Raw genomic sequence first — 18,282 nt, forward strand, 5'->3', positions numbered from 1 at the left:
ATGCAGCCCCTCCTGGGAAACTCCTACTCGTCCTCTGCGTCTCCGAGTGCAGAGACCTCGATGGCAACTGCAGAAATGAAGGGCTTCGTTGAGTTGTCGAGAAGCAAGAACATAGCCAGCGCCTTGTGTTTGGGAGTCAGCAGCACCTGGACTTTTGCGATTGCCTTCACTGTGCACTGAATGCCAGGACGGCATGTGCACGTTATAACAACGAGCTGGGCAAGAGTAATCGAAAGATCACGGCCGTCAGAAAGCAGCTTATATATTGCCCAGGAAAGAGCAGTGTTTTTGGAGTGTGCAGTAAAATCGTGTTTCTGGACAAGGGAGGCATAAGTGCGCTGCGCTCCTAAGCTATCTCCCTGCGAGACACACTGCCAAAGCTTTTCGTTATCATGCAGTCTAGTGCAGACGGACACTGCGGCTCTCCGGAGCTGTCCGAAGCCAAGCGCCGGTCGCCGGCGTCTTTCGGCTGAAGCAGCGCTTCGGAGCGTACGGCTGCCGCTCCTCTGTTGTGTGCGCGAGGCAGCCGCTTCTCCTGCTCCGTGAGCCGGACAGAGCGGTAGCTTGTACGAGGGCGAAGAACGAAGCCGCAGGGAGACGACATTGTGTGTACAGCCTTGGGACTGCTAGATGACAGTGGCTAAAGCTCCCTGCCTTTTCAATGCACTGCTGGCATGCTTTATTGAAGGCGTTCCGAGACAACTTTCCTGGGTTTTGACTTCGTCCTGATGAAGCCCCTGTTGGGAAATTCATTTGGGAGTCAGCAGCTGCTGGACTTTTGCGATTGCCTTCACTGTGCACTGAATGCCAGGACGGCATGTGCACGTTAAATCAACGAGCTGGGCAAGAGCAGGAAGGGAGCACGGGCATCAGAAAGCAGCTTATATATTGCCCTGGAAAGAGCAGTGTTTTTGGAGTGTGCAGTAAAATCGTGTTTCTGGACAAGGGAGGCATAAGTGCCCTGCGCTCCTAAGCTATCTCCCTGCGAGACACACTGCTAAAGCTTTTCGCTATGATGCAGTCTAGTGCAGACGCACACTACGGCTCTCCGGAGCTGTCCGAAGCGAAGCGCCGGTCGCCGGCGTCTTTCGGCTGAAGCAGCGCTTCGGAGCGTACGGCTGCCGCTCCTCTGTTGTGTGCGCGAAGCAGCCGCTTCTCCTGCTCCGCGAGCCGGACAGAGCGGTAGCTTGTACGACGGCGAAGAACGAAGCCGCAGAGCACCGGCCTTCTGCGCGCACCCTAAGGACTGGTAGAGGACCGTGGTGGCCGCTGGCCTGCCTCTTCAATTCCATTCTAGCATCCTTAGGGAAGGTGTTCCAGGACAATTTTCTGGAGTTTTGAATTCGTCCTGATGCATCCCCTCCTAGGAAACTCCTACTCGTCCTCTGCGTCTCCGAGTGCAGAGACCTCGATGGCAACTGCAGAAATGAAGGGCTTCGTTGAGTTCTCGAGAAACAAGAACATAGCCAGCGCCTTGTGTTTGGGAGTCAGCAGCACCTGGACTTTTGCGATTGCCTTCACTGTGCACTGAATGCCAGGACGGCATGTGCACGTTAAAACAACGAGCTGGGCAAGAGTAATCGAAAGATCACGGCCGTCAGAAAGCAGCTTATATATTGCCCAGGAAAGAGCAGTGTTTTTGGAGTGTGCAGTAAAATCGTGTTTCTGGACAAGGGAGGCATAAGTGCGCTGCGCTCCTAAGCTATCTCCCTGCGAGACACACTGCCAAAGCTTTTCGTTATCATGCAGTCTAGTGCAGACGGACACTGCGGCTCTCCGGAGCTGTCCGAAGCCAAGCGCCGGTCGCCGGCATCTTTCGGCTGAAGCAGCGCTTCGGAGCGTACGGCTGCCGCTCCTCTGTTGTGTGCGCGAGGCAGCCGCTTCTCCTGCTCCGTGAGCCGGACAGAGCGGTAGCTTGTACGAGGGCGAAGAACGAAGCCGCAGAGCACCGGGCTTCTGCGCGCACACTAGAGGACTGCTAGAGGACCGTGGTGGCCGCTCGCCTGCCTCTTCAATTCCATTCTAGCATCCTTAGGGAAGGTGTTCCAGGACAATTTTCCTGAGTTTTGAATTCGTCCTGATGCAGCCCCTCCTGGGAAACTCCTACTCGTCCTCTGCGTCTCCGAGTGCAGAGACCTCGATGGCAACTGCAGAAATGAAGGGCTGCGTTGAGTTGTCGAGAAGCAAGAACATAGCCAGCGCCTTGTGTTTGGGAGTCAGCAGCACCTGGACTTTTGCGATTGCTTTCACTGTGCACTGAATGCCAGGACGGCATGTGCACGTTAAAACAACGAGCTGGGCAAGAGCAGTAATCGTAAGATCACGGCCGACAGAAAGCAGCTTATATATTGCCCTGGAAAGAGCAGTGTTTTTGGAGTGTGCAGTAAAATCGTGTTTCTGGACAAGGGAGGCATAAGTGTGCTGCGCTCCTAAGCTATCTCCCTGCGAGACACACTGCCAAAGCTTTTTGTTATCATGCAGTCTAGTGCAGACGCACACTACGGCTCTCCGGAGCTGTCCGAAGCCAAGCGCCGGTCGCCGGCGTCTTTCGGCTGAAGCAGCGCTTCGGAGCGTACGGCTGTTGTGTGCGCGAAGCAGCCGCTTCTCCTGCTCCGGGAGCCTGACAGAGCGGTAGCTTGTACGAGGGCGAAGAACGAAGCCGCAGAGCACCGGCCTTCTGCGCGCACCCTAAGGACTGCTAGAGGACCGTGGTGGCCGCTCGCCTGCCTCTTCAATTCCATTCTAGCATCCTTAGGGAAGGTGTTCCAGGACAATTTTCCTGAGTTTTGAATTCGTCCTGATGCAGCATCTCCTGGGAAACTCCTACTCGTCCTCTGCGTCTCCGAGTGCAGAGACCTCGATGGCAACTGCAGAAATGAAGGGCTGCGTTGAGTTGTCGAGAAGCAAGAACATAGCCAGCGCCTTGTGTTTGGGAGTCAGCAGCACCTGGACTTTTGCGATTGCCTTCACTGTGCACTGAATGCCAGGACGGCATGTGCACGTTAAAACAACGAGCTGGGCAAGAGTAATCGAAAGATCACGGCCGTCAGAAAGCAGCTTATATATTGCCCTGGAAAGAGCAGTGTTTTTGGAGTGTGCAGTAAAATCGTGTTTCTGGACAAGGGAGGCATAAGTGCGCTGCGCTCCTAAGCTATCTCCCTGCGAGACACACTGCCAAAGCTTTTCGCTATCATGCAGTCTAGTGCAGACGCACACTACGGCTCTCCGGAGCTGTCCGAAGCCAAGCGCCGGTCGCCGGCGTCTTTCGGCTGAAGCAGCGCTTCGGAGCGTACGGCTGTTGTGTGCGCGAAGCAGCCGCTTCTCCTGCTCCGTGAGCCGGACAGAGCGGTAGCTTGTACGAGGGCGAAGAACGAAGCCGCAGGGAGACGACATTGTGTGTACAGCCTTGGGACTGCTAGATGACAGTGGCTAAAGCTCCCTGCCTTTTCAATGCACTGCTGGCATGCTTTATTGAAGGCGTTCCGAGACAACTTTCCTGGGTTTTGACTTCGTCCTGATGAAGCCCCTGTTGGGAAATTCATTTGGGAGTCAGCAGCTGCTGGACTTTTGCGATTGCCTTCACTGTGCACTGAATGCCAGGACGGCATGTGCACGTTAAATCAACGAGCTGGGCAAGAGTAATCGAAAAATCACGGCCGTCAGAAAGCAGCTTACATATTGCCCAGGAAAGAGCAGTGTTTTTGGAGTGTGCAGTAAAATCGTGTTTCTAGACAAGGGAGGCATAAGTGCGCTGCGCTCCTAAGCTATCTCCCTGCGAGACACACTGCCAAAGCTTTTCGTTATCATGCAGTCTAGTGCAGACGGACACTGCGGCTCTCCGGAGCTGTCCGAAGCGAAGCGTCGGTGGCCGGCGTCTTTCGGCTGAAGCAGCGCTTCGGGGCGTACGGCTGCCGCTCCGCTGTTGTGTGCGCGAGGCAGCCGCTTCTCCTGCTCCGTGAGCCGGACAGAGCGGTAGCTTGTACGAGGGCAAAGAACGAAGCCGCAGGGAGACGACATTGTGTGTACAGCCTTGGGACTGCTAGATGACAGTGGCTAAAGCTCCCTGCCTTTTCAATGCACTGCTGGCATGCTTTATTGAAGGCGTTCCGAGACAACTTTCCTGGGTTTTGACTTCGTCCTGATGAAGCCCCTCTTGGGAAATTCGTTTGGGAGTCAGCAGCTGCTGGACTTTTGCGATTGCCTTCACTGTGCACTGAATGCCAGGACGGCATGTGCACGTTAAAACAACGAGCTGGGCAAGAGCAGGAAGGGAGCACGGGCATCAGAGAGCATCTGACATCTTGCCCTGGAAAGAGCAGTGTTTTTGGAGTGTGCAGTAAAATCGTGTTTCTGGACAAGGGAGGCATAAGTGCCCTGCGCTCCTAAGCTCTCTCCCTGCGAGACACACTGCTAAAGCTTTTCGCTATGATGCAGTCCAGTGCAGACGCACACTACGGCTCTCCGGAGCTGTCCGAAGCCAAGCGCCGGTCGCCGGCGTCTTTCGGCTGAAGCAGCGCTTCGGAGCGTATGGCTGCCGCTCCTCTGTTGTGTGCGCGAAGCAGCCGCTTCTCCTGCTCCGCGAGCCGGACAGAGCGGTAGCTTGTACGACGGCGAAGAACGAAGCCGCAGAGCACCGGCCTTCTGCGCGCACCCTAAGGACTGCGAGAGGACCGTGGTGGCCGCTCGCCTGCCTCTTCAATTCCATTCTAGCATCCTTAGGGAAGGTGTTCCAGGACAATTTTCCTGAGTTTTGAATTCGTCCTGATGCATCCCCTCCTGGGAAACTCCTACTCGTCCTCTGCGTCTCCGAGTGCAGAGACCTCGATGGCAACTGCAGAAATGAAGGGCTGCGTTGAGTTGTCGAGAAGCAAGAACATAGCCAGCGCCTTGTGTTTGGGAGTCAGCAGCACCTGGACTTTTGCGATTGCCTTCACTGTGCACTGAATGCCAGGACGGCATGTGCACGTTAAAACAACGAGCTGGGCAAGAGTAATCGAAAGATCACGGCCGTCAGAAAGCAGCTTATATATTGCCCTGGAAAGAGCAGTGTTTTTGGAGTGTGCAGTAAAATCGTGTTTATGGACAAGGGAGGCATAAGTGCGCTGCGCTCCTAAGCTATCTCCTTGCTAAGACACACTGGCAAAGCTTTTCGCTATCATGCAGTCTAGTGCAGACGCAGACTACGGCTCTCCGGAGCTGTCCGAAGCCAAGCGCCGGTCGCCGGCGTCTTTCGGCTGAAGCAGCGCTTCGGAGCGTACGGCTGTTGTGTGCGCGAAGCAGCCGCTTCTCCTGCTCCAGGAGCCGGACAGAGCGGTAGCTTGTACGAGGGCGAAGAACGAAGCCGCAGGGAGACGACATTGTGTGTACAGCCTTGGGACTGCTAGATGACAGTGGCTAAAGCTCCCTGCCTTTTCAATGCACTGCTGGCATGCTTTATTGAAGGCGTTCCGAGACAACTTTCCTGGGTTTTGACTTCGTCCTGATGAAGCCCCTGTTGGGAAATTCATTTGGGAGTCAGCAGCTGCTGGACTTTTGCGATTGCCTTCACTGTGCACTGAATGCCAGGACGGCATGTGCACGTTAAATCAACGAGCTGGGCAAGAGTAATCGAAAAATCACGGCCGTCAGAAAGCAGCTTACATATTGCCCAGGAAAGAGCAGTGTTTTTGGAGTGTGCAGTAAAATCGTGTTTCTAGACAAGGGAGGCATAAGTGCGCTGCGCTCCTAAGCTATCTCCCTGCGAGACACACTGCCAAAGCTTTTCGTTATCATGCAGTCTAGTGCAGACGGACACTGCGGCTCTCCGGAGCTGTCCGAAGCGAAGCGTCGGTGGCCGGCGTCTTTCGGCTGAAGCAGCGCTTCGGGGCGTACGGCTGCCGCTCCGCTGTTGTGTGCGCGAGGCAGCCGCTTCTCCTGCTCCGTGAGCCGGACAGAGCGGTAGCTTGTACGAGGGCAAAGAACGAAGCCGCAGGGAGACGACATTGTGTGTACAGCCTTGGGACTGCTAGATGACAGTGGCTAAAGCTCCCTGCCTTTTCAATGCACTGCTGGCATGCTTTATTGAAGGCGTTCCGAGACAACTTTCCTGGGTTTTGACTTCGTCCTGATGAAGCCCCTCTTGGGAAATTCGTTTGGGAGTCAGCAGCTGCTGGACTTTTGCGATTGCCTTCACTGTGCACTGAATGCCAGGACGGCATGTGCACGTTAAAACAACGAGCTGGGCAAGAGCAGGAAGGGAGCACGGGCATCAGAGAGCATCTGACATCTTGCCCTGGAAAGAGCAGTGTTTTTGGAGTGTGCAGTAAAATCGTGTTTCTGGACAAGGGAGGCATAAGTGCCCTGCGCTCCTAAGCTATCTCCCTGCGAGACACACTGCTAAAGCTTTTCGCTATGATGCAGTCCAGTGCAGACGCACACTACGGCTCTCCGGAGCTGTCCGAAGCCAAGCGCCGGTCGCCGGCGTCTTTCGGCTGAAGCGGCGCTTCGGAGCGTATGGCTGCCGCTCCTCTGTTGTGTGCGCGAAGCAGCCGCTTCTCCTGCTCCGCGAGCCGGACAGAGCGGTAGCTTGTACGACGGCGAAGAACGAAGCCGCAGAGCACCGGCCTTCTGCGCGCACCCTAAGGACTGCGAGAGGACCGTGGTGGCCGCTCGCCTGCCTCTTCAATTCCATTCTAGCATCCTTAGGGAAGGTGTTCCAGGACAATTTTCCTGAGTTTTGAATTCGTCCTGATGCATCCCCTCCTGGGAAACTCCTACTCGTCCTCTGCGTCTCCGAGTGCAGAGACCTCGATGGCAACTGCAGAAATGAAGGGCTGCGTTGAGTTGTCGAGAAGCAAGAACATAGCCAGCGCCTTGTGTTTGGGAGTCAGCAGCACCTGGACTTTTGCGATTGCTTTCACTGTGCACTGAATGCCAGGACGGCATGTGCACGTTAAAACAACGAGCTGGGCAAGAGCAGTAATCGAAAGATCACGGCCGACAGAAAGCAGCTTATATATTGCCCTGGAAAGAGCAGTGTTTTTGGAGTGTGCAGTAAAATCGTGTTTCTGGACAAGGGAGGCATAAGTGTGCTGCGCTCCTAAGCTATCTCCCTGCGAGACACACTGCCAAAGCTTTTCGCTATGATGCAGTCTAGTGCAGACGCACACTACGGCTCTCCGGAGCTGTCCGAAGCGAAGCGCCGGTCGCCGGCGTCTTTCGGCTGAAGCAGCGCTTCGGAGCGTACGGCTGTTGTGTGCGCGAAGCAGCCGCTTCTCCTGCTCCGTGAGCCGGACAGAGCGGTAGCTTGTACGAGGGCGAAGAACGAAGCCGCAGAGCACCGGCCTTCTGCGCGCACCCTAAGGACTGCTAGAGGACCGTGGTGGCCGCTGGCCTGCCTCTTCAATTCCATTCTAGCATCCTTAGGGAAGGTGTTCCAGGACAATTTTCCTGAGTTTTGAATTCCTCCTGATGCAGCCCCTCCTGGGAAACTCCTACTCGTCCTCTGCGTCTCCGAGTGCAGAGACCTCGATGGCAACTGCAGAAATGAAGGGCTTCGTTGAGTTGTCGAGAAACAAGAACATAGCCAGCGCCTTGTGTTTGGGAGTCAGCAGCACCTGGACTTTTGCGATTGCCTTCACTGTGCACTGAATGCCAGGACGGCATGTGCACGTTAAAACAACGAGCTGGGCAAGAGTAATCGAAAGATCACGGCCGTCAGAAAGCAGCTTATATATTGCCCAGGAAAGAGCAGTGTTTTTGGAGTGTGCAGTAAAATCGTGTTTCTGGACAAGGGAGGCATAAGTGCGCTGCGCTCCTAAGCTATCTCCCTGCGAGACACACTGCCAAAGCTTTTCGTTATCATGCAGTCTAGTGCAGACGGACACTGCGGCTCTCCGGAGCTGTCCGAAGCCAAGCGCCGGTCGCCGGCGTCTTTCGGCTGAAGCAGCGCTTCGGAGCGTACGGCTGCCGCTCCTCTCTTGTGTGCGCGAGGCAGCCGCTTCTCCTGCTCCGTGAGCCGGACAGAGCGGTAGCTTGTACGAGGGCGAAGAACGAAGCCGCAGGGAGACGACATTGTGTGTACAGCCTTGGGACTGCTAGATGACAGTGGCTAAAGCTCCCTGCCTTTTCAATGCACTGCTGGCATGCTTTATTGAAGGCGTTCCGAGACAACTTTCCTGGGTTTTGACTTTGTCCTGATGAAGCCCCTGTTGGGAAATTCATTTGGGAGTCAGCAGCTGCTGGACTTTTGCGATTGCCTTCACTGTGCACTGAATGCCAGGACGGCATGTGCACGTTAAATCAACGAGCTGGGCAAGAGCAGGAAGGGAGCACGGGCATCAGAAAGCAGCTTATATATTGCCCTGGAAAGAGCAGTGTTTTTGGAGTGTGCAGTAAAATCGTGTTTCTGGACAAGGGAGGCATAAGTGCCCTGCGCTCCTAAGCTATCTCCCTGCGAGACACACTGCTAAAGCTTTTCGCTATGATGCAGTCTAGTGCAGACGCACACTACGGCTCTCCGGAGCTGTCCGAAGCGAAGCGCCGGTCGCCGGCGTCTTTCGGCTGAAGCAGCGCTTCGGAGCGTACGGCTGCCGCTCCTCTGTTGTGTGCGCGAAGCAGCCGCTTCTCCTGCTCCGCGAGCCGGACAGAGCGGTAGCTTGTACGACGGCGAAGAACGAAGCCGCAGAGCACCGGCCTTCTGCGCGCACCCTAAGGACTGGTAGAGGACCGTGGTGGCCGCTGGCCTGCCTCTTCAATTCCATTCTAGCATCCTTAGGGAAGGTGTTCCAGGACAATTTTCTGGAGTTTTGAATTCGTCCTGATGCATCCCCTCCTAGGAAACTCCTACTCGTCCTCTGCGTCTCCGAGTGCAGAGACCTCGATGGCAACTGCAGAAATGAAGGGCTTCGTTGAGTTCTCGAGAAACAAGAACATAGCCAGCGCCTTGTGTTTGGGAGTCAGCAGCACCTGGACTTTTGCGATTGCCTTCACTGTGCACTGAATGCCAGGACGGCATGTGCACGTTAAAACAACGAGCTGGGCAAGAGTAATCGAAAGATCACGGCCGTCAGAAAGCAGCTTATATATTGCCCAGGAAAGAGCAGTGTTTTTGGAGTGTGCAGTAAAATCGTGTTTCTGGACAAGGGAGGCATAAGTGCGCTGCGCTCCTAAGCTATCTCCCTGCGAGACACACTGCCAAAGCTTTTCGTTATCATGCAGTCTAGTGCAGACGCACACTACGGCTCTCCGGAGCTGTCCGAAGCCAAGCGCCGGTCGCCGGCGTCTTTCGGCTGAAGCAGCGCTTCGGAGCGTACGGCTGTTGTGTGCGCGAAGCAGCCGCTTCTCCTGCTCCGGGAGCCTGACAGAGCGGTAGCTTGTACGAGGGCGAAGAACGAAGCCGCAGAGCACCGGCCTTCTGCGCGCACCCTAAGGACTGCTAGAGGACCGTGGTGGCCGCTCGCCTGCCTCTTCAATTCCATTCTAGCATCCTTAGGGAAGGTGTTCCAGGACAATTTTCCTGAGTTTTGAATTCGTCCTGATGCAGCATCTCCTGGGAAACTCCTACTCGTCCTCTGCGTCTCCGAGTGCAGAGACCTCGATGGCAACTGCAGAAATGAAGGGCTGCGTTGAGTTGTCGAGAAGCAAGAACATAGCCAGCGCCTTGTGTTTGGGAGTCAGCAGCACCTGGACTTTTGCGATTGCCTTCACTGTGCACTGAATGCCAGGACGGCATGTGCACGTTAAAACAACGAGCTGGGCAAGAGTAATCGAAAGATCACGGCCGTCAGAAAGCAGCTTATATATTGCCCTGGAAAGAGCAGTGTTTTTGGAGTGTGCAGTAAAATCGTGTTTCTGGACAAGGGAGGCATAAGTGCGCTGCGCTCCTAAGCTATCTCCCTGCGAGACACACTGCCAAAGCTTTTCGCTATGATGCAGTCTAGTGCAGACGCACACTACGGCTCTCCGGAGCTGTCCGAAGCCAAGCGCCGGTCGCCGGCGTCTTTCGGCTGAAGCAGCGCTTCGGAGCGTACGGCTGTTGTGTGCGCGAAGCAGCCGCTTCTCCTGCTCCGGGAGCCGGACAGAGCGGTAGCTTGTACGAGGGCGAAGAACGAAGCCGCAGGGAGACGACATTGTGTGTACAGCCTTGGGACTGCTAGATGACAGTGGCTAAAGCTCCCTGCCTTTTCAATGCACTGCTGGCATGCTTTATTGAAGGCGTTCCGAGACAACTTTCCTGGGTTTTGACTTCGTCCTGATGAAGCCCCTGTTGGGAAATTCATTTGGGAGTCAGCAGCTGCTGGACTTTTGCGATTGCCTTCACTGTGCACTGAATGCCAGGACGGCATGTGCACGTTAAATCAACGAGCTGGGCAAGAGTAATCGAAAAATCACGGCCGTCAGAAAGCAGCTTACATATTGCCCAGGAAAGAGCAGTGTTTTTGGAGTGTGCAGTAAAATCGTGTTTCTAGACAAGGGAGGCATAAGTGCGCTGCGCTCCTAAGCTATCTCCCTGCGAGACACACTGCCAAAGCTTTTCGTTATCATGCAGTCTAGTGCAGACGGACACTGCGGCTCTCCGGAGCTGTCCGAAGCGAAGCGTCGGTGGCCGGCGTCTTTCGGCTGAAGCAGCGCTTCGGGGCGTACGGCTGCCGCTCCGCTGTTGTGTGCGCGAGGCAGCCGCTTCTCCTGCTCCGTGAGCCGGACAGAGCGGTAGCTTGTACGAGGGCAAAGAACGAAGCCGCAGGGAGACGACATTGTGTGTACAGCCTTGGGACTGCTAGATGACAGTGGCTAAAGCTCCCTGCCTTTTCAATGCACTGCTGGCATGCTTTATTGAAGGCGTTCCGAGACAACTTTCCTGGGTTTTGACTTCGTCCTGATGAAGCCCCTCTTGGGAAATTCGTTTGGGAGTCAGCAGCTGCTGGACTTTTGCGATTGCCTTCACTGTGCACTGAATGCCAGGACGGCATGTGCACGTTAAAACAACGAGCTGGGCAAGAGCAGGAAGGGAGCACGGGCATCAGAGAGCATCTGACATCTTGCCCTGGAAAGAGCAGTGTTTTTGGAGTGTGCAGTAAAATCGTGTTTCTGGACAAGGGAGGCATAAGTGCCCTGCGCTCCTAAGCTATCTCCCTGCGAGACACACTGCTAAAGCTTTTCGCTATGATGCAGTCCAGTGCAGACGCAGACTACGGCTCTCCGGAGCTGTCCGAAGCCAAGCGCCGGTCGCCGGCGTCTTTCGGCTGAAGCAGCGCTTCGGAGCGTACGGCTGTTGTGTGCGCGAAGCAGCCGCTTCTCCTGCTCCAGGAGCCGGACAGAGCGGTAGCTTGTACGAGGGCGAAGAACGAAGCCGCAGGGAGACGACATTGTGTGTACAGCCTTGGGACTGCTAGATGACAGTGGCTAAAGCTCCCTGCCTTTTCAATGCACTGCTGGCATGCTTTATTGAAGGCGTTCCGAGACAACTTTCCTGGGTTTTGACTTCGTCCTGATGAAGCCCCTGTTGGGAAATTCATTTGGGAGTCAGCAGCTGCTGGACTTTTGCGATTGCCTTCACTGTGCACTGAATGCCAGGACGGCATGTGCACGTTAAATCAACGAGCTGGGCAAGAGTAATCGAAAAATCACGGCCGTCAGAAAGCAGCTTACATATTGCCCAGGAAAGAGCAGTGTTTTTGGAGTGTGCAGTAAAATCGTGTTTCTAGACAAGGGAGGCATAAGTGCGCTGCGCTCCTAAGCTATCTCCCTGCGAGACACACTGCCAAAGCTTTTCGTTATCATGCAGTCTAGTGCAGACGGACACTGCGGCTCTCCGGAGCTGTCCGAAGCGAAGCGTCGGTGGCCGGCGTCTTTCGGCTGAAGCAGCGCTTCGGGGCGTACGGCTGCCGCTCCGCTGTTGTGTGCGCGAGGCAGCCGCTTCTCCTGCTCCGTGAGCCGGACAGAGCGGTAGCTTGTACGAGGGCAAAGAACGAAGCCGCAGGGAGACGACATTGTGTGTACAGCCTTGGGACTGCTAGATGACAGTGGCTAAAGCTCCCTGCCTTTTCAATGCACTGCTGGCATGCTTTATTGAAGGCGTTCCGAGACAACTTTCCTGGGTTTTGACTTCGTCCTGATGAAGCCCCTCTTGGGAAATTCGTTTGGGAGTCAGCAGCTGCTGGACTTTTGCGATTGCCTTCACTGTGCACTGAATGCCAGGACGGCATGTGCACGTTAAAACAACGAGCTGGGCAAGAGCAGGAAGGGAGCACGGGCATCAGAGAGCATCTGACATCTTGCCCTGGAAAGAGCAGTGTTTTTGGAGTGTGCAGTAAAATCGTGTTTCTGGACAAGGGAGGCATAAGTGCCCTGCGCTCCTAAGCTATCTCCCTGCGAGACACACTGCTAAAGCTTTTCGCTATGATGCAGTCCAGTGCAGACGCACACTACGGCTCTCCGGAGCTGTCCGAAGCCAAGCGCCGGTCGCCGGCGTCTTTCGGCTGAAGCGGCGCTTCGGAGCGTATGGCTGCCGCTCCTCTGTTGTGTGCGCGAAGCAGCCGCTTCTCCTGCTCCGCGAGCCGGACAGAGCGGTAGCTTGTACGACGGCGAAGAACGAAGCCGCAGAGCACCGGCCTTCTGCGCGCACCCTAAGGACTGCGAGAGGACCGTGGTGGCCGCTCGCCTGCCTCTTCAATTCCATTCTAGCATCCTTAGGGAAGGTGTTCCAGGACAATTTTCCTGAGTTTTGAATTCGTCCTGATGCATCCCCTCCTGGGAAACTCCTACTCGTCCTCTGCGTCTCCGAGTGCAGAGACCTCGATGGCAACTGCAGAAATGAAGGGCTGCGTTGAGTTGTCGAGAAACAAGAACATAGCCAGCGCCTTGTGTTTGGGAGTCAGCAGTACCTGGACTTTTGCGATTGCCTTCACTGTGCACTGAATGCCAGGACGGCATGTGCACGTTAAAACAACGAGCTGGGCAAGAGCAGTAATCGAAAGATCACGGCCGTCAGAAAGCAGCTTATATATTGCCCAGGAAAGAGCAGTGTTTTTGGAGTGTGCAGTAAAATCGTGTTTCTGGACAAGGGAGGCATAAGTGCGCTGCGCTCCTAAGCTATCTCCCTGCGAGACACACTGCCAAAGCTTTTCGTTATCATGCAGTCTAGTGCAGACGGACACTGCGGCTCTCCGGAGCTGTCCGAAGCCAAGCGCCGGTCGCCGGCGTCTTTCGGCTGAAGCAGCGCTTCGGAGCGTACGGCTGCCGCTCCTCTGTTGTGTGCGCGAAGCAGCCGCTTCTCCTGCTCCGCGAGCCGGACAGAGCGGTAGCTTGTACGAGGGCAAAGAACGAAGCCGCAGGGAGACGACATTGTGTGTACAGCCTTGGGACTGCTAGATGACAGTGGCTAAAGCTCCCTGCCTTTTCAATGCACTGCTGGCATGCTTTATTGAAGGCGTTCCGAGACAACTTTCCTGGGTTTTGACTTCGTCCTGATGAAGCCCCTGTTGGGAAATTCATTTGGGAGTCAGCAGCTGCTGGACTTTTGCGATTGCCTTCACTGTGCACTGAATGCCAGGACGGCATGTGCACGTTAAATCAACGAGCTGGGCAAGAGTAATCGAAAAATCACGGCCGTCAGAAAGCAGCTTACATATTGCCCAGGAAAGAGCAGTGTTTTTGGAGTGTGCAGTAAAATCGTGTTTCTAGACAAGGGAGGCATAAGTGCGCTGCGCTCCTAAGCTATCTCCCTGCGAGACACACTGCCAAAGCTTTTCGTTATCATGCAGTCTAGTGCAGACGGACACTGCGGCTCTCCGGAGCTGTCCGAAGCGAAGCGTCGGTGGCCGGCGTCTTTCGGCTGAAGCAGCGCTTCGGGGCGTACGGCTGCCGCTCCGCTGTTGTGTGCGCGAGGCAGCCGCTTCTCCTGCTCCGTGAGCCGGACAGAGCGGTAGCTTGTACGAGGGCAAAGAACGAAGCCGCAGGGAGACGACATTGTGTGTACAGCCTTGGGACTGCTAGATGACAGTGGCTAAAGCTCCCTGCCTTTTCAATGCACTGCTGGCATGCTTTATTGAAGGCGTTCCGAGACAACTTTCCTGGGTTTTGACTTCGTCCTGATGAAGCCCCTCTTGGGAAATTCGTTTGGGAGTCAGCAGCTGCTGGACTTTTGCGATTGCCTTCACTGTGCACTGAATGCCAGGACGGCATGTGCACGTTAAAACAACGAGCTGGGCAAGAGCAGGAAGGGAGCACGGGCATCAGAGAGCATCTGACATCTTGCCCTGGAAAGAGCAGTGTTTTTGGAGTGTGCAGTAAAATCGTGTTTCTGGACAAGGGAGGCATAAGTGCCCTGCGCTCCTAAGCTATCTCCCTGCGAGACACACTGCTAAAGCTTTTCGCTATGATGCAGTCCAGTGCAGACGCACACTACGGCTCTCCGGAGCTGTCCGAAGCCAAGCGCCGGTCGCCGGCGTCTTTCGGCTGAAGCGGCGCTTCGGAGCGTATGGCTGCCGCTCCTCTGTTGTGTGCGCGAAGCAGCCGCTTCTCCTGCTCCGCGAGCCGGACAGAGCGGTAGCTTGTACGACGGCGAAGAACGAAGCCGCAGAGCACCGGCCTTCTGCGCGCACCCTAAGGACTGCGAGAGGACCGTGGTGGCCGCTCGCCTGCCTCTTCAATTCCATTCTAGCATCCTTAGGGAAGGTGTTCCAGGACAATTTTCCTGAGTTTTGAATTCGTCCTGATGCATCCCCTCCTGGGAAACTCCTACTCGTCCTCTGCGTCTCCGAGTGCAGAGACCTCGATGGCAACTGCAGAAATGAAGGGCTGCGTTGAGTTGTCGAGAAACAAGAACATAGCCAGCGCCTTGTGTTTGGGAGTCAGCAGCACCTGGACTTTTGCGATTGCCTTCACTGTGCACTGAATGCCAGGACGGCATGTGCACGTTAAAACAACGAGCTGGGCAAGAGCAGTAATCGAAAGATCACGGCCGTCAGAAAGCAGCTTATATATTGCCCAGGAAAGAGCAGTGTTTTTGGAGTGTGCAGTAAAATCGTGTTTCTGGACAAGGGAGGCATAAGTGCGCTGCGCTCCTAAGCTATCTCCCTGCGAGACACACTGCCAAAGCTTTTCGTTATCATGCAGTCTAGTGCAGACGGACACTGCGGCTCTCCGGAGCTGTCCGAAGCCAAGCGCCGGTCGCCGGCGTCTTTCGGCTGAAGCAGCGCTTCGGAGCGTACGGCTGCCGCTCCTCTGTTGTGTGCGCGAAGCAGCCGCTTCTCCTGCTCCGTGAGCCGGACAGAGCGGTAGCTTGTACGAGGGCAAAGAACGAAGCCGCAGGGAGACGACATTGTGTGTACAGCCTTGGGACTGCTAGATGACAGTGGCTAAAGCTCCCTGCCTTTTCAATGCACTGCTGGCATGCTTTATTGAAGGCGTTCCGAGACAACTTTCCTGGGTTTTGACTTCGTCCTGATGAAGCCCCTGTTGGGAAATTCATTTGGGAGTCAGCAGCTGCTGGACTTTTGCGATTGCCTTCACTGTGCACTGAATGCCAGGACGGCATGTGCACGTTAAATCAACGAGCTGGGCAAGAGTAATCGAAAAATCACGGCCGTCAGAAAGCAGCTTACATATTGCCCAGGAAAGAGCAGTGTTTTTGGAGTGTGCAGTAAAATCGTGTTTCTAGACAAGGGAGGCATAAGTGCGCTGCGCTCCTAAGCTATCTCCTTGCTAAGACACACTGCCAAAGCTTTTCGCTACGATGCAGTCCAGTGCAGACGCACACTACGGCTCTCCGGAGCTGTCCGAAGCGAAGCGCCGGTCGCCGGCGTCTTTCGGCTGAAGCAGCGCTTCGGAGCGTACGGCTGCCGCTCCTCTGTTGTGTGCACGAAGCAGCCGCTTCTCCTGCTCCGTGAGCCGGACAGAGCGGTAGCTTGTACGAGGGCGAAGAACGAAGCCGCAGGGAGACGACATTGTGTGTACAGCCTTGGGACTGCTAGATGACAGTGGCTAAAGCTCCCTGCCTTTTCAATGCACTGCTGGCATGCTTTATTGAAGGCGTTCCGAGACAACTTTCCTGGGTTTTGACTTCGTCCTGATGAAGCCCCTCTTGGGAAATTCGTTTGGGAGTCAGCAGCTGCTGGACTTTTGCGATTGCCTTCACTGTGCACTGAATGCCAGGACGGCATGTGCACGTTAAAACAACGAGCTGGGCAAGAGCAGGAAGGGAGCACGGGCATCAGAAAGCAGCTTATATATTGCCCTGGAAAGAGCAGTGTTTTTGGAGTGTGCAGTAAAATCGTGTTTCTGGGCAAGGGAGGCATAAGTGCCCTGCGCTCCTAAGCTATCTCCCTGCGAGACACACTGCTAAAGCTTTTCGCTATGATGCAGTCCAGTGCAGACGCACACTACGGCTCTCCGGAGCTGTCCGAAGCCAAGCGCCGGTCGCCGGCGTCTTTCGGCTGAAGCAGCGCTTCGGAGCGTACGGCTGTTGTGTGCGCGAAGCAGCCGCTTCTCCTGCTCCGCGAGCCGGACAGAGCGGTAGCTTGTACGAGGGCGAAGAACGAAGCCGCAGAGCACCGGGCTTCTGCGCGCACCCTAAGGACTGCTAGAGGACCGTGGTGGCCGCTCGCCTGCCTCTTCAATTCCATTCTAGCATCCTTAGGGAAGGTGTTCCAGGACAATTTTCCTGAGTTTTGAATTCGTCCTGATGCATCCCCTCCTGGGAAACTCCTACTCGTCCTCTGCGTCTCCGAGTGCAGAGACCTCGATGGCAACTGCAGAAATGAAGGGCTGCGTTGAGTTGTCGAGAAGCAAGAACATAGCCAGCGCCTTGCGTTTGGGAATCAGCAGCACCTGGACTTTTGCGATTGCTTTCACTGTGCACTGAATGCCAGGACGGCATGTGCACGTTAAAACAACGAGCTGGGCAAGAGCAGTAATCGTAAGATCACGGCCGACAGAAAGCAGCTTATATATTGCCCTGGAAAGAGCAGTGTTTTTGGAGTGTGCAGTAAAATCGTGTTTCTGGACAAGGGAGGCATAAGTGTGCTGCGCTCCTAAGCTATCTCCCTGCGAGACACACTGCCAAAGCTTTTTGTTATCATGCAGTCTAGTGCAGACGCACACTACGGCTCTCCGGAGCTGTCCGAAGCCAAGCGCCGGTCGCCGGCGTCTTTCGGCTGAAGCAGCGCTTCGGAGCGTACGGCTGTTGTGTGCGCGAAGCAGCCGCTTCTCCTGCTCCGGGAGCCGGACAGAGCGGTAGCTTGTACGAGGGCGAAGAACGAAGCCGCAGAGCACCGGCCTTCTGCGCGCACCCTAAGGACTGCTAGAGGACCGTGGTGGCCGCTGGCCTGCCTCTTCAATTCCATTCTAGCATCCTTAGGGAAGGTGTTCCAGGACAATTTTCCTGAGTTTTGAATTCGTCCTGATGCAGCATCTCCTGGGAAACTCCTACTCGTCCTCTGCGTCTCCGAGTGCAGAGACCTCGATGGCAACTGCAGAAATGAAGGGCTGCGTTGAGTTGTCGAGAAACAAGAACATAGCCAGCGCCTTGTGTTTGGGAGTCAGCAGCACCTGGACTTTTGCGATTGCCTTCACTGTGCACTGAATGCCAGGACGGCATGTGCACGTTAAAACAAAGAGCTGGGCAAGAGTAATCGAAAGATCACGGCCGTCAGAAAGCAGCTTATATATTGCCCAGGAAAGAGCAGTGTTTTTGGAGTGTGCAGTAAAATCGTGTTTCTGGACAAGGGAGGCATAAGTGCGCTGCGCTCCTAAGCTATCTCCCTGCGAGACACACTGCCAAAGCTTTTCGCTATCATGCAGTCTAGTGCAGACGCAGACTACGGCTCTCCGGAGCTGTCCGAAGCCAAGCGCCGGTGGCCGCCGTCTTTCGGCTGAAGCAGCGCTTCGGAGCGTACGGCTGTTGTGTGCGCGAAGCAGCCGCTTCTCCTGCTCCGTGAGCCGGACAGAGCGGTAGCTTGTACGAGGGCGAAGAACGAAGCCGCAGGGAGACGACATTGTGTGTACAGCCTTGGGACTGCTAGATGACAGTGGCTAAAGCTCCCTGCCTTTTCAATGCACTGCTGGCATGCTTTATTGAAGGCGTTCCGAGACAACTTTCCTGGGTTTTGACTTCGTCCTGATGAAGCCCCTGTTGGGAAATTCATTTGGGAGTCAGCAGCTGCTGGACTTTTGCGATTGCCTTCACTGTGCACTGAATGCCAGGACGGCATGTGCACGTTAAATCAACGAGCTGGGCAAGAGTAATCGAAAAATCACGGCCGTCAGAAAGCAGCTTACATATTGCCCAGGAAAGAGCAGTGT

This window comes from Lonchura striata, chromosome 33 (genome assembly GCF_050655825.1).
Source record: "Lonchura striata isolate lonStrDom1 chromosome 33, ASM5065582v1, whole genome shotgun sequence".
NCBI lineage: Eukaryota > Metazoa > Chordata > Aves > Passeriformes > Estrildidae > Lonchura > Lonchura striata.